General features: G+C 45.7%; 2 non-coding genes across 2 annotated transcripts; one reads left to right on the forward strand and one right to left on the reverse strand.

Moving 5' to 3' along the window:
- Positions 1–11,934: 11,934 nt before the first annotated feature.
- On the reverse strand, positions 11,935–12,037 carry LOC117998945. The gene has a single exon (XR_004676150.1). It is a non-coding gene; the product is annotated as a U6 spliceosomal RNA (small nuclear RNA).
- A 2,460-nt stretch (positions 12,038–14,497) lies between these two features.
- On the forward strand, positions 14,498–14,604 carry LOC117998968. Its single transcript, XR_004676171.1, has one exon. It is a non-coding gene; the product is annotated as a small nucleolar RNA U13 (small nucleolar RNA).
- Positions 14,605–15,039: the final 435 nt, after the last annotated feature.

The raw sequence follows: 15,039 nt of genomic DNA on the forward strand, positions 1-15,039 counted from the left end.
GCCACCCAGGCGCCCTGATTCGAAGAATTTTAAGGTGCCCTTGGGCCAGGATGACTAGCAGAGAGACTCATTTCCAATTCAGGCAGAAACTGGAATTTTTGCCCAGTGGTATAAATGCCTCGCATGCTCAAAATCCCGCAACACTGCCCCTCTATCACCATCTCCTGAATAAAATCTAGAATATGAGGCACTCTGCCTCACTCATTTTGGATGTCCCACAACCTCCGTAAACCTCAGTTCTAGGTGCTCTGGCGGAGCTTTACAAACAGCTCAAATCTGAGACAGCCAATCACCCTATCAAAGATGAAGCGGTGGCTCTTTCCGAGATCATACAGGATTGGAATTTAAATCCATATTCTTTCCCCGTGCTATGCTGTGCTCTAATTAAGGATCTAAATGTAGGGGTGCCTGGCTGGCTCAGGCAGAGGAGCGTGGGACTCTTGATCTCAGGGTGGTGGCTTCCAGCCTCATTGGGTGTAGAGATTACTAAAATAAAATAAACTTAAAAAAAACAGACAAAAGAAAAAAAAAGAATCTAAATGTAGTAAGTGGAGGCTGAATATATGTTAAAATATTTCTAAATTTGAGGTCCACCACATAGATGTGGAAGTCTTTGATTTTTCCCTTCTTCAACCCCTTCTTTTTTTTTTCCTTTTTTTTTTCTTCTTCTTCAACCCCTTCTACCACCAACCCCATATTCATGCTATCAACCAGTATTGTTGGTTCTACATCCAAAATAGAGCCTCTATTCCTCCACCACTACCACCCGAACAGATGTCACCAGCCCACTGCAACAGCCCTCCAACGGTCCCTGTTTGAGTTTTCCCCTTCTTTAATCCATAGGTGATCTTTTAAATCATAAGCCAGATCATGTTCATCCTCTTGCTTGAAACCTCTACTAGCTCCCTCTTGCACCTTGAATAAAATTCAAACATTCCACAAGACCCTGAATGACACTCTGCTTTCTCTTCAATCTGCTCCTGTACTACCCTCTCCGGCTTTCCCCACTCACTTCTTGTTCTTTTTTTTTTTAGATTTTATTTATTTATTTGACAGAGGGAGACACAGAGAGAGAGAGGGAACACAAGCAGGGGGAGTGGGAGAGGGAGAAGCAGACTCACCACTGAGCAGGGAACCGGATGCGGGGCTCGATCCCAGGACTTTGGGATCATGACCTGAGCCGAAGGCAGACACTTAACCAACTAAGCCACCCAGGCACCCCAACTCACTTCTTGTTCTTGACTGCCAAGCTTGACTTTGCGTTAGGGCCTTTGCACTTGATGTTCTTTCTGTGGCTCTTCTGGATGGCTCTTCATTTTTCAAATTTCAGCTCTAAGTCACCTCCTCAGGGACCTTATTTAAAGTAACTTTTCCCTCCCCTCACTCTGTATCCCTGCACCCATTTTATAGTTCTTTATAGTACCTGTTTCTGTCTGAAATTATCTTGTTCACTTGTTTATTTCTTTATTGTCTATCTCCCACCAGTGGAGTGTAAGTGCCCTAAGGGCGGTGACTTAGACTGTCTTGTTCTCTACTGTATTTCCAGAGCCAAGAACAGAGCCTAGCATATCCTAGGTGCTCAGGGACTAAAGAGATAGATAATAAGACTTTAAGGATGAAACAGGCCACTTCTTAAAGGCAGAACACTGGATTAGGCAGCTTGTTGTTCTGACTCTGGCGAACGGTTTTGTTTTACCACTAACAGGGTTCTAGGCCCCGTTCCCTCATGAGGAGACTATAGCCTTCCTTCTTGGGCCTCACCTACTGGATTAAGTTACTCTCATTCAACTTGAAAAATTCCATGATTTCAAATGGAATATGGAATCAACAAGATTCATCAAGCTTAAACAGAGAGAGTCTAGGTTTTACTTTGTACAGTGGAAATGATAGGGTCACCTCATTGGGTTGTAAGAACTAGAAATAAGAAACCTGCAGTACCTGCCATAGACCAGGCAAAATCAATGGTGGTTATCATCATCCTATTAGACACCAGAAGGGCAGCAACTAGAAGAATAAAACAGCCAAGAAGAATCCCCTTCATATGTTGCTTAGTCTTTTATTAATTTTCAAAGTATAACCACAGGGGCACCTGGCTGGCTCAGTTGGTAGAGCATGCAACTCCATCTTCGGGTCATGAGTTCAAGCCTCATGTTGAGCGTAGAGCTTACTTAAAAAAAAAAAAAAAGTACAACCATAAACTTCACAGGCAGGGAATCTGCTCATAGCAAATCATGATGTTCATCAAATATTTATTTACTGCATGCCAGGCACAGTGCTGGACTCTGGAGAGACACAGGTGAACATCTCTGTCCATCCACATGGATTTCACTGCCTCCTGCAGGACAGTGAAAACTTAACATCTAGTTGAGCTGAGAAGGTACTTGGCAGGGTGCAGTGATGGACACTAGGGAAGGGATCACCTAGAAGGGGATATGACTTGCCTGATGAGAAGTAGCCAGTTAGGGTAGGAAGGTTGTTGGGGAAAGCACATTCCAGAGACACAGAAGTTAGGGAGGGTGGCAAACAACTCGTTGGCAGGAGAATGTGATGGGAAACCTTTGAAGGGTTTAAGCGGGGTAGTAAATTGATTTGATTATGCTTTAAAAGACCACTCTCTGGTTGCAGTGTGGAGAATGGATTGGAGATGGGTTGAGAGAAACAGCAGTTAGAAGGCTCTTGTAATGATCCCAATGAAGGATGATGGTGGCTTAGACCAGGGCAGACTCAGAGGGCACCCAGAAAAGTAGAATTTTTGAGAAATGTGTTGGAGGCAGTAATTAATTGTATAGAGTGGGTAGAGTGAGGAATCCAGAATGACTTTGGGAAGACATGTCAAATGGGTAGATGCTGGGAGCATGTTCTCTAATAGTTAAAAACTGTAGGATGAATGAATGAGGTTGGGTGGTTGAATATAAGGTATTAAGGACTCTATTTAGTCTGAGATGCCTGTGGGGAAGAAGGCAAGAAGGCGGGTGGAGTTCATTGGAGGGCTCTGAACTGGAGATCTATATTCTGCATTCTTTGGCACCCTCCCTTTAAGACTGAGTGAGAGTCCCTAATTTTCACATCTTGATGCATACATTTATCAACAGTACAAGAAAGTAGAAATTTGAGCTTTCCATCAGTTTCAGAGCATTTCAACAAGAGTCTGAAGTACCAGACTTTGGGAGAGGGAAAGAAGCAGAGTGCGCACCCCAGTGACAGGAAACATTAGCATAAGTTGAAATGACCGTTAATTAGGAATTCAGTTGAAACGTCTTACTAAACACAGGTTGCTAAGCAACAGGGGCCACTGGAACCATGTGGTCATTCCTTCTGCCACAGAGCTCCTGGGCCTGGGTCTCATACTGTAGCACACGTACCCTTTTCGGCTGGTCAGAGTCATGCCTTTATACATGGACTTCATATACCCCTCTCTTTTCAGGGCCTCCCTTCCATGAATCACCATGTCTCTCTCTCTCTCTCTGGGGTCATTGATCTCTCCTACTCTATTGGATCATTCCCGATAGCAACACAAATGTGCTCTTGTGTCACCCCAACTATACAAATAAATCCCTTGAATCCACCTCCTCTGTCCCCTGCATTCCACCCCCATTTTTTTCAAGACTTGTCTGCCCATACTACCTCCACTTCTGCTGCTCCTCGCTTCTCCATCTGTCCCCATAGTCCACCAAAACTGCTCTGTCAAGTTCACATACAACTTCTCAGATGTGCAGACACACCTCTCTTCTCTCAGCAGCATCTGACACAACTGATCATTCCACCCTTCCTGAAATGCTGTCCTTTCTTGGGATCCCTTTGGTCTTCCTCCTGCCTCTCTGGCCAGTTCTCTCCCCATTGCAGGGCCTGAACCCTGAGTATTGGTGTTCTCCAGGATTCTGCCCTGGGCCTGTTTGTTTTGCTTTACTTCTCACCATAAGTGAGGTCTTTTATTTTTAGTATGGTAAATACCATTTATATGCCCCAAATTCACATCTCCAGGCCATGTGTTTGTCATCTGAGCTCCAGACTCCTATACCCATCCTTATAGAGGAAAACAGGACATTGCATCATAAACCACACAGCAGAACACTTTATTCCCTTACCCCATACCTATTTCGCTTCTAGTTTCCCCCATTTCAGTACACAGCACTATTAAACCACTCAAGGAACTTCTGGATTCCTCCTTCTCCATCCGTCCTTTCGATCCATCTGCAAATCCCATTAATTCTCCAAAACCTACCTCAAATATTTCCCCTTCGTTCTAGCCCTACTGCCACCACTTAAATCCATCATCCCTCCCCTGGATTCCACTGCAGCCTCCTAGCTGGTCTCCTCTCTTACCCTAGCCCATAAATTAGATGGATTAACTCCCCTGCAGCACCGATATGCAGGCGGGGTGCTCTTTTCCATACCAAATCACCCACTTCTGCCTGGCCTTCCCCCAATTATTTTACAAGACCTTTGGGGGAGGGGGCAGAGAGGACGTCACAGTTCCTGTCATCATAGAGCTTCCATGTCAATGTGATCTAAAGGAAAGGAGCCCAACGCTTTCGGACCCCGACCTCAGGCCCGCACGGTGCTAACTGCTTTGACGCCGGCCTGCGACCGGTGACTCTGGGCAGGCCTCAGTTCGCCTCGTCTGCAAAATGGGACGATAGACGGTAGCTCCGTCCTAGCGCTCCCATGGCAGGCCGTGCAAGTGCAGGCGGAGGGGAGAGGCGGCGGGCGCGGGCGGGGCGGGGCCCGCGGCCACGTGGCCGGGGGCCGCGCGCGGGTTCCGAGCGCCAACCGCCGGCAGCCCCGCCCGCCCCGCCCCGCGGTCCGCCCCGGGCGCGCGCCCGCCCCGCGGGCCCCGGGGCGGGGAGGCTGCAGCCCTCGCCCGAGCGAGCCTGGCCGGAGCGGGGAGGAGCGCGGCGCGGGCTCGCCTGGATAGCGGGGCCCAGGCTGGGGGGGGGGCGGGGGGCCGGTCAGTGCCGGCCGCGTAGGGCCGCGGCGCCGAGGGCGTAGCGGGCAGCCGGGCCTCGGGGGACTATTGAGCTGGGGGCCGGCAGAGCTGGGACACCGCCCCGGGGTTGCTCCCCTAGGGGCGAGGGGCGGCGAGACCCCTCCCCCCTCGTCTTAGGTACTCGGAGGTGCGGGGCTGCTCCCGGCCAGAGCGATTAGCACAGTGCTTGGCCGCGAGCGAGCCCTTAGAGTGCCCGGGCTTTGATTGCAACCACAGTGCGCGGGGGAAACAGGAAAGAGTGATAAGTGGGCTGACCAAGGGTAACTGCCATTATTAAGCACCCAGGCTGGCCGGGCTCGGTCACCACCCCTTCCTTCTCGAGGTGGCAGCGAAGGCACATGGGGCACAAGCATGTGTCCCAGGATTGGGAAGAGGCAGAGCGGGGATACGAACCTGGGACCTTTGGCTCTTGGCCCAGTGCGCCAGGCCGAGGAAAACGTGTATTTGAACCAGGCTTTGAAAACCAGGAAGGGTTTGATGAGTGGCCCTAACTGGGCGAGCTCTGCCCTAATCGCCCTTGGGAAGACGTTTGATTTTTTTATAGGCTACACTTTCCTCCACCGTAAAAGTGGCTGGACTTAGGAAAACTAATAACTAATATGTAAGTAAGTGCTTTGCAACCCGTAAAGCATTTTCAACTACGTTGTCATAAGTAATGTCTCACAATTAACTCACCAAGTAAGCTTTATTTATTTTTTAAGATTTTATTTATTTATTTGACAGAGAGAGACACAGCGAGAGAGGGAACACAAGCAGGGGGAGCGGGGGAGGGAGAAGCAGGCTTCCCGCTGAGCAGGGAGCCCGATGCGGGGCTCGATCCCAGGACCCCGGGATCATGACCTGAGTCGAAGGCAGACGCTTAACGACTGAGCCACCCAGGCGCCCCTCACCAAGTAAGCTTTTTTATTAGCCTCCTTGGACGGATGAAGAAACTGTCCTAGAGAGGTTTGTTAGATCAGGGAGCAGTGCCAGAACATTACTATGGACTAAATCAGAGGTTTTTCAGGATAACTGCCTTGGATGGGCATAAAGCTCAGAAACCAAACATCCTGTGACCTCATCATCTACTAGTCTAGAATAATACTTTTGCTGGATCTGCTTGTCCTCCCGGACTACCAACAGCTCTATCCCAGCAACCCAAATCGCCAAAGTGGAGCTATTACTATTATTTTTAATGTTACTTTCTGGTTTGGGCTGGGCTATGGGGAGTCCTTCAGGCAAAGTCAAAACTGAGAGGGAGTCGGATGGGGAGTTGACTGAATTCTGAAAATTTCAACTGTTTTGGGTTTTCTGAGTAATGATTATTTTGAGGGCATTGGTGATAAATAGTAATAATTTTGTCCTTCCTATTGACAGGTCCACCTCCTAGCAAATTATTTGGAATGAACATGAGAAATGTAAGTAGGAATTTTTAAGTATCAGTTAAAGGAACCTAAATTGTTTGTTTATGAAATGATGGCAGTTAATTTGATGATACCATTTCTGGATGTATACAGTTAATTGGCAGTTAATTATCAAATGCCCATTTTCGAAGAGTATGGGTCTTTCGAAGACAGGTCTGTCACCACAAGTACTGACAAGTATCCTGAGAGATACTTGTCCCTCTGGGCCTGTAAAAGGGAAGATGGGCTGTGTGTTTCTTAATGTCTATGGTGTATGGCAGGTGTTTTTTGGCCTAAGTGTTTTCACTTATCCTGTAACCTCCTTTGTCCTCAACAAACTTAAAAGGCAGGAGGCATTCTTATCTTTTTAAGAACTGAGGCTTACGCTTAGGAAGGCTAAGTAAACCAGCCCTGTCGGTGCCAAAAGAAAACCTTTTCACTAAAGCACACCTTTCATGTTGTTGATCCAGGTTTAGAGTCGACAAATAGTTAATGAACGTCTACTTAACACCAGGTGCTTTTGAGTATTTTATCCAATCCTCATGACAACCTACCATCCCTTTTGCTCATTTCAGCTGATCACCTTGAAATCAATTAGCAAGCCTTTTTTTTTTCTTCAAGATTTCATTTATTTATTTGACAGAGAGAGAGATAGCGAGAGCAGGAACACAAGCAGGGGAGTGGGAGAGGGAGAAGCAGGCTTCCCGCTGAGCAGGGAGTCCGATGTGGGACTTGATCCTAGGACCCTGGGATCATGACCTGAGCCAAAGGCAGATGCCTAACGACTGAGCCACCCAGGCGCCCCAATTAGCAAGTCTTCTAAGAAAATAGCCCACTCCCACTGGTAGGACAGGAGATAATCCATGGGAATGTTACGGCCCCCCTTTCTAAATATGATGGGACTTACATGGCAAACTTTGAATTGGAGGGAGCATTTTCTTCCACTGATGACAATTAAGTCTGAAAATGCCGTTGGTTTCCTATGATAGATGCACACATCGTGATGACTGGGGCTCGCTGTTGATCTGACCCTTGGATCAATTAGGTGTTACTTATGAAAAAGCATCAGGTGGAAATTCTGGCATGGCTACAAGCCAGGCTGTGAGAAGGGGATGGATAGGTGGGCAGGCAGGGGTCCCGAGTTTGAAGGGCCTTGGATGTTATTCTGAGACATTTGCGTTTTAATCTGTGGGCGGTGGGAGCCACAGCAGTGTTTAAAAGGGAAGTGACATGATGGGTATATGTTGTAGGTGGAGGCCTGCAGCGGAGCTGAGGAGGGATTGGAGCAGGCGGAATGGAAGCAGGGAAGCCAGGAAAAGAACTATTGCAGTTAGTTAATTGGAATGAATGTGGAAGTGTCCAGTAACTGATAAAAATGCTAACTGCTATCATCGGCTGAGCTCTTCCTGTGTGGCCAGATTCTGTGCAAGGGGCTTTGTACGCATTATCTTATGTACCCTTTGAGCTAAATACTGTTGTCCCCATTTTACAGGGTAGGAGGCGATGAAGATGACTTGTATAAGGTCACACCGTGACTAAATGGTAGAGCCAGAGTTCAAATCCACATCTGTCTGAATCTAAAGCCTTAAGGCTGCAAATCTAAGTCTATGTTGCAAACTTAAACACCTGAGACTAGTACTAGGCAGACTCTCCAGATCTTTGTACAGCAGAACTTGCCATATAAAGTACCAGTCTAGTTGATTTGCATCTAAGACACATCCCAAATCTGTCCTCTTAACCTCTTTCGCCTACCACCCCAGATGAGTCAGCATCAGTTTCTGCCTGCGGTCCTACAGTAGTCACCTAACTATTTTCCCAGCATCCTCACTTGCCAACCTAAAACCTATTCTTCACATAATAGCCTGACTGATCTCTTTAAAATCTAAATCAGGATAGGCGCCTGGGTGGCTCAGTCAGGTAAGTGTCAGACTCTTGATTTAGGCTCAGGTCACGATCTCCAGTCCTGGGATCGAGCCCGGCATCCAGCTCCATGCTAAGTGCAGAGTCTCCTTGAGATTCTCTCTCTCTCTCTCTCTGCCCCTCCCCCCACTTGTGCGTACACGCTCTCTCTCTCTTTCAAATAAATAAATAAAATCTTAAAAAAATAGGGGCGCCTGGGTGGCTCAGTCATTGGGTATCTGCCTTTGGCTCGGGTCATGATCCCAGGGTCCTGGGATCGAGCCCCGCATCAGGCTCCCTGCTCAGCGGGGAGCCTGCTTCTCCCTCTCCCACTCCCCCTGCTTGTGTTCTCTCTCTGTCAAATAAATAAATAAAATCTTAAAAAAATATATATTAGAATATATATTTTAATAATTAATTTAATCTTATTTAAATTTTTAAAATATATATATTAATCAAGGGCACCTGACTGGCTCAGTTGGTAGAAAACACTTTTTTTTTAAAGATTTTATTTATTTGACAGAGACACAGTGAGAGAGGGAACACCAGCAGAGGGAGTGGGAGGAGGAGAAACAGGCTTCCCGCTGAGTAGGGAGCCGGATGCGGGACTCGATCCAAGGACCCTGAGATCATGACCTGAGCCGAAGGCAGACACTTAACGACTGAGCCACCCAGGCGCCCCAAGACTTTATTTTATTTATTTATTTATTTATTTTTTAAAGATTTTATTTATTTATTTGAGAGAGAGAGTGAGACAGAGAGAGAGAGCATGAGATGGGGGGGGATCAGAGGGAGAAGCAGACTCCCTGCTGAGCAGGAAGCCCGATGCGGGACTCGATCCCGGGACTCCAGGATCATGACCTGAGCCGAAGGCAGTTGCTCAACCAACTGAGCCACCCAGGCGCCCCCAAGACTTTATTATTATTTTTTTTTTAAAGATTTTATTTATTTATTTGAGAGAGAGAGAATGAGATACAGAGAGCAGGAGAGGGAGAAGCAGACTCCCCGCCGAGCAGGGAGCCCGATGCGGGACCCGATCCCGGGACTCCAGGATCATGACCTGAGCCGAAGGCAGTCGCTTAACCAACTGAGCCACCCAGGCGCCCTCCAAGACTTTATTTTTAAGTAATCTCTACACCCAGTGTGGGGCTCGAACTCACAACCTTGAGATCAAGAGTCGCATCCTCCACCAACTGAGCCAGCCAGGCCCCCCATGTGCTCTCTATTCTTTTCCATTGATCTGCGTGTGTTTTTCTGTGCCAGTTCCATACTATTTTAATTATCACAGCTTCGTAGTGTATCTTGAAACCTGGGACTGTGATACCTCCCGTTTGCTCTTTTTTCTCCAGATTGCTAGGCTATTCAGAGTCTTTTGTGGTCCCGGACACGTTTTAGAATTATTTGTTCTAGTTCTGTGGAAAACAACATCCACTCACTTAATTAAGTGAAAGCAGGCACCTTATCTTTCCCACCTCTGCATCCTGGCACCTTGGACATGGCATGGCATTTTGCAGGCTCTTAATAAAACTCTTGGAATGAAAGGTTGTAGTCACAGTAGAAATACAACTATATTATTAACAGAAAGTTAGGAATTATCCGTGATTCTGCTCTCTGCCGCTCACAATTCCATCTGCAAATCCTGAAGCAAAACTACTTCTCACCACTAAACATATCCCCATATGTCTACTTTTCTGCATTCCCACTGCTCCCATCCTTCTGCAGCTCCTGATTGGCTCTCTCCAAAACACCACGACCACCTCCCAGCTGGTCGCCCAAATCACTGGCCTCGGGGCCCCTCTCCTGACTGCAAACTGATAGCTGCCGGAAGCAAAGAATCAGGTGTGTTATTAGGGCAGAAGTGTTTGTTTATGTTTATTATGTCGAATGAAAATGTGCTAGCTGACCTTACCATGTGAGTTTGCTAGGCTGCTATAACCAAATACCACAGACGGTGTGGCTTAAACAGCAGAGAGTTATTTTCTCACAGTTCTGGGAGGCCGGAAGCCTCAATTCAAGCGTCGGGAGGTTTTCTTTTTTCTGAGGCCCCTCTCGTGGGCTTGCAGATGCTGCCTTCTTGCTGTGTCCTCACATGGTCTTTTATCTGTGTGCACATGTCTGTGTCCTAATCTCTTCTTATAAGGACACCAGTCAAATTGGGTGAGGGCCCACCTAGGGGACCTCATTTTACCTTAATTACATCTTTCCGGGCCCTATCTCCAAATACAGTCGCAATCTGAGGTACTAGGGTTAGAATTTTAACATACCAATTGAAAGGGGGTGGGACACAATTCAGCCCATCACATCACAATTCAGCCCATCAGTATCCAAACGACATCTGTCTGGTACTGCACAAAACTGCCCGCTCACATTACAGTCCTTTAGATAACATCCTGTCTTTGCAAAGCTGAGGGAGGTTGTTGTGATAAAAAGTATTGTGTGTAGATGAATGTGGAACAGGAAATGAGTCCTAATTCCAAGGTTTGAGAAGGTGTGCGGTGCGAAACAGGCATTAAGTTCTTAGGACATACTGGATTTGTCTGGACTTACCTACTTAATGAACAGAACTGTTAGGTATTTCTGTAGGCCTAGGGGGTCATGAAACAATTATGGAAACACTAGATGCACCATGAGTTGTGAAAATGGGGCAGCCTCCTTTACTCCAAACAGGTCAGTGGATCCCAGAGATCAGAGACACCAGGGAAGATTTTAATTAAGCAGATTTCTCCAGGTCCCACCCTAGACCTATTGAAAAAATATTTGGGAGTTAAGCCCTGGGTCAGTTTTGGGATCCACTGGTCTAACCTAACCCCTTCATGAAGGCCTAGAAAGGGAAATGTTTTGCCAGAAGTCATACAGCAAGTTAGTGGCTGAGCTGGGACTAGAATCCAGATCCTAATGGAACTATCAGATTCTCTTCCTCTTCTTGAGCATTTCTCATATCCACACCTGCAAATGTCATGGCAATCTGCTGCTTAAAAACAGGCATGACCCTGACCTCAAAGACAGCAATTACATGGACAAACTCCATGTTGAATACATCAGTTGCATTTTTTTTTGAAGATTTTATTTATTTATTTGAGAGAGAGAGAATGAGAGAGCACATGAGAGGGGGGAGGGTCAGAGGGAGAAGCAGGCTCCCCACTGAGCAGGGAGCCCGATGCGGGACTCGATCCCGGGACTCCAGGATCATGACCTGAGCTGAAGGCAGTTGCTTAACCAACTGAGCCACCCAGGCGCCCCCATCAGTTGCATTTTTAAAAAAAGATTATTTATTTATTTGAAAGAGAGCGAGAGCAGGGGGAGGGGCAGAAGCAGAGGTAGAGGGACAAGCAGACTCCGTGCTGAGCAGGGATGTGGGGCTCAATCCCAGGACCCTGAGATCATGACCTGAGCAGAAATCAAGAGTCGGACGCTTATCTGAGCCACCCAGGTGCCCCACATCAGTTGCATTTTAAAAATTTATATTGTGGGGCACCTGGGTGGCTCAGCCGTTGGGCGTCTGCCTTCAGCTCAGGTCATGATACCCAGGGTCCTGGGATCGAGTCCCACATCGGGCTCCCTGCTCAGCGGGGAGCCTGCTTCTCCCTCTCCCACTCCCCCTGCTTGTGTTCCCTCTCTCACTGTGTCTCTCTCTGTCAAATAAAATCTTTATTTATTTATTTTTTTAAAAATATGGAATGCTTCATGAATTTGCGTGTCATCCTTGTGCAAGGGCCATGCTAATCTTCTCTGTATTGTTCCAATTTTAGTATATGTGCTACCGAAGCACATAAATAAAATCTTTAAAAAAAAATTTATATTGTGTAAGATCTATATGAGGAAAACCATGAAACTCTGGTGAAAGATATTAAAGAAGAATTAAGTAAATGGAGAGATATTTCATGTTTTTGGATAGGAAAACTCAATATTGTCAAGATGTTCGTTCTTTTCAACTTGGTCTATAGATTCAGTTCAGTCCCGGTCAAAATCCCACAAGTTCTTTTGTGGATGTTGACAGGTTCTAAAGTTTATATGTAGAGGCAAAAAGAACAGCCAACTCAATATTGAAGAAGAACGAAGTCAGAGTGATGTAGGCAGGCCAGGTCTGAGGATCTGGAGGGGGTCCTGCAGGACCAGCCAAGGCGGTCCCAGGGTGCATGCAGAAGACATCAAATGGGAGCAGCAGGAGGTGAGAGGAGAGTTTATTGAAGGTACAGAGAGAGTGCACGTACAGACAGAATGTCTGGGAAACTCAGAAGGGAAAGGAGAGAGAGTCTCATCTTTGCTCAAATTTTTGCTCTGCAAAGGGATTTTTACTGATGATCATAGTCTGGTGTATGTGGCCTCTTAGGCAACCAGGAACCAGTTAGATGAGGTCCAGGTGTTATTCCTTGGAGCCCGGGGGGTCTTGGTGTCGATTTCTAGCACCAGTGGTCTGGAATATGCATATGATGGCTTGTCTGGTCATTCTCACCTGGTCCTTCCTCAGATGTTGTCTATTCTAGAGAAATCACCAATTCCTTGTCCTTTACAAGGAGGACGTATGCTATTTGCATTCCGAGGCTTGTGTAAAAGTAGGGGTGCAGGTCCTAGCAAGAATAGAAGCAGGAAAAAGAGCAAAAAGCAGATTTCTCTGCAGTCTTTCAGTTTCCCTATGCCAAGAGGACTGATATGACCCAAATTCAAGACTTCCTATAAAGCTACAATAATGAATCCAGTGTGGTATTGGTGAAGAATAGACCAATGGGTCAATGGAGCAGAATAGAGAGCCCAGATATAGAGCCACATAAAAACAGCCAGCTCCTTGACCGAGGAGAAAAGGCAATACAATGGAGCAAAGAGTCTTTTCAACAAATGGTGCTGGAACAACTGGACATCCATATGCAAAAAAATGAATCCAGACAGAGACCATACACCCTTGACAAAATTTGGCTTAAAATGGATGATAGACCTAAATGTAAAATGCAAAACTGTGAACCCCCTAGGAGATAACATAGGGGAAAATCTGGATGATCATGGAGATGGTGATGACTTTTTAGGTCCAGGAAAGGCATGATCCATGTAAGAAATAACCTATAAACTAGACTTCATTAAAATTAAAAATTTTTGCTCTGCAAAGGACATTGTCAAGAGAATGAAAAGCCAGACTGGGTGAAAATATTTGCAAAAGACATAACTGATAAAGGACTATTATCCACAATATACAAAGAACTCTTAAAATGCAATGATAAGAAAACAACCTGATTAAAAAATGGACCAAAGATTTTAACAGACCCAGAACAGATGGCAAGTAAGCGTATGAAAAGATACCCTACATCATGTAACCCCAATGAAATGCAAATTAAAACAACAATGAGATGCCACTATACACCTATTGGAATCCCCCAAATCTATACACCTATTGGAATCCCCCAAATACTGACAACACCAAATGCTCTCAAGGATATGGAACAACAGGAACTCTCATTCATTGCTGGTGGGAATGCAAAATGGTACCGCTACTTTGGAAGACAGATTGATGGTTTCTCACAAAACTAACCATAATCTCACCATACAATCCAGCAATTGTGCTCCTTGGTGTTTGCTCAAAGTAGTTGAAAACTTATGTCCACACGAAAACCCGCATATGGGTGTTTATAGCAGTTGCCAAAACTTGGAAGCAACCAAGTCCTTCAGGAGGTGAATGGATAAATAAACTGTGGTCCATCCAGACAATGGGGTATTGTTCACTGCTAAAAAGAAATGAGCTCTCAAGCCATGACAAGACATGGAGGAACCTTAAATGCATATATCTAAGTGAAAGAAGCCAATCTGAAAAGACTGCATGCTATATGATTCCGCTTATACAACATCTGGAAAAGGCAAAACCATGGAGGTAATAAAAAGATGAGTGTTTGCCAGGGGTTGGGGGAGGGAGACATGAACAGGGCACAGAGGATTTTTAGGGTAGAAAATATTCTATGTGATGTCGTAATGGTGGATTTGTATCATACGTTTGTCTAAACCCATAGAATGTGCTACACCAAGGGTGAACCCTCATGCAAACTATGGACTTTGGATGATAATGACGTGTCAATGTAGGTTCACTGATTGTAACAAGTGTACTGTTCTGGGGGGGCATGCTGACAGTGGGGAGGCAATGATTGTGTGGGGGTAAGGGGGGTAGAGGAAATCTCTGTACTTTGCACTCAATTTAGCTTTAAACCTAAAACCATCTAAAAATTAAAAGTCTAATAAAAAAAATTTGTAGATCCTTTTGTGGCTCATAGATGTGACAACTGGGAGTTCATGCTATTATTGTGTGAGATGTACTGCCCTCCACCCTTATCACGACACTGGCACATTACCGGTCTGATATAGAAAAGAATCTGTCTAGAAGTCAATAAACAAGTTTATGTATCCCCATTAGTAGCACTACCCATTTAGTGAAGTAAAAAGAGGGTTGTGGGAATTATACAATGCTAAGTAATAAAAAATATCTTAGTAAGTATTCACCATGTACCTATTGAAAGACACAGGGGACAATACAAGAGAAATATAAAATGGGGCTCCTGGCTGGCTCATTTGGTAGAACATGCAACTCTCGATCTCAGGTTTGTGAGTTCGAGCCCTATGTTGGGTGTAGAGCTTACTTAAAATAATAATAATAATAAAACAAAAAATAAAATGTTGTTCCTGCAAAGCTAAAAGTCTGGTTCTTTGGCCTGAATTGTGAGAAATCAATAATGCAAATGGACTTTAAACCCTCAGTGCTCTGTTGTTCCAACTCTGTATCTATAATTCAGAGGCGGA

This window comes from Mirounga leonina, unplaced genomic scaffold, assembly GCF_011800145.1.
Source record: "Mirounga leonina isolate KUSES-001 unplaced genomic scaffold, KU_Mleo_1.0 Mir_418, whole genome shotgun sequence".
NCBI lineage: Eukaryota > Metazoa > Chordata > Mammalia > Carnivora > Phocidae > Mirounga > Mirounga leonina.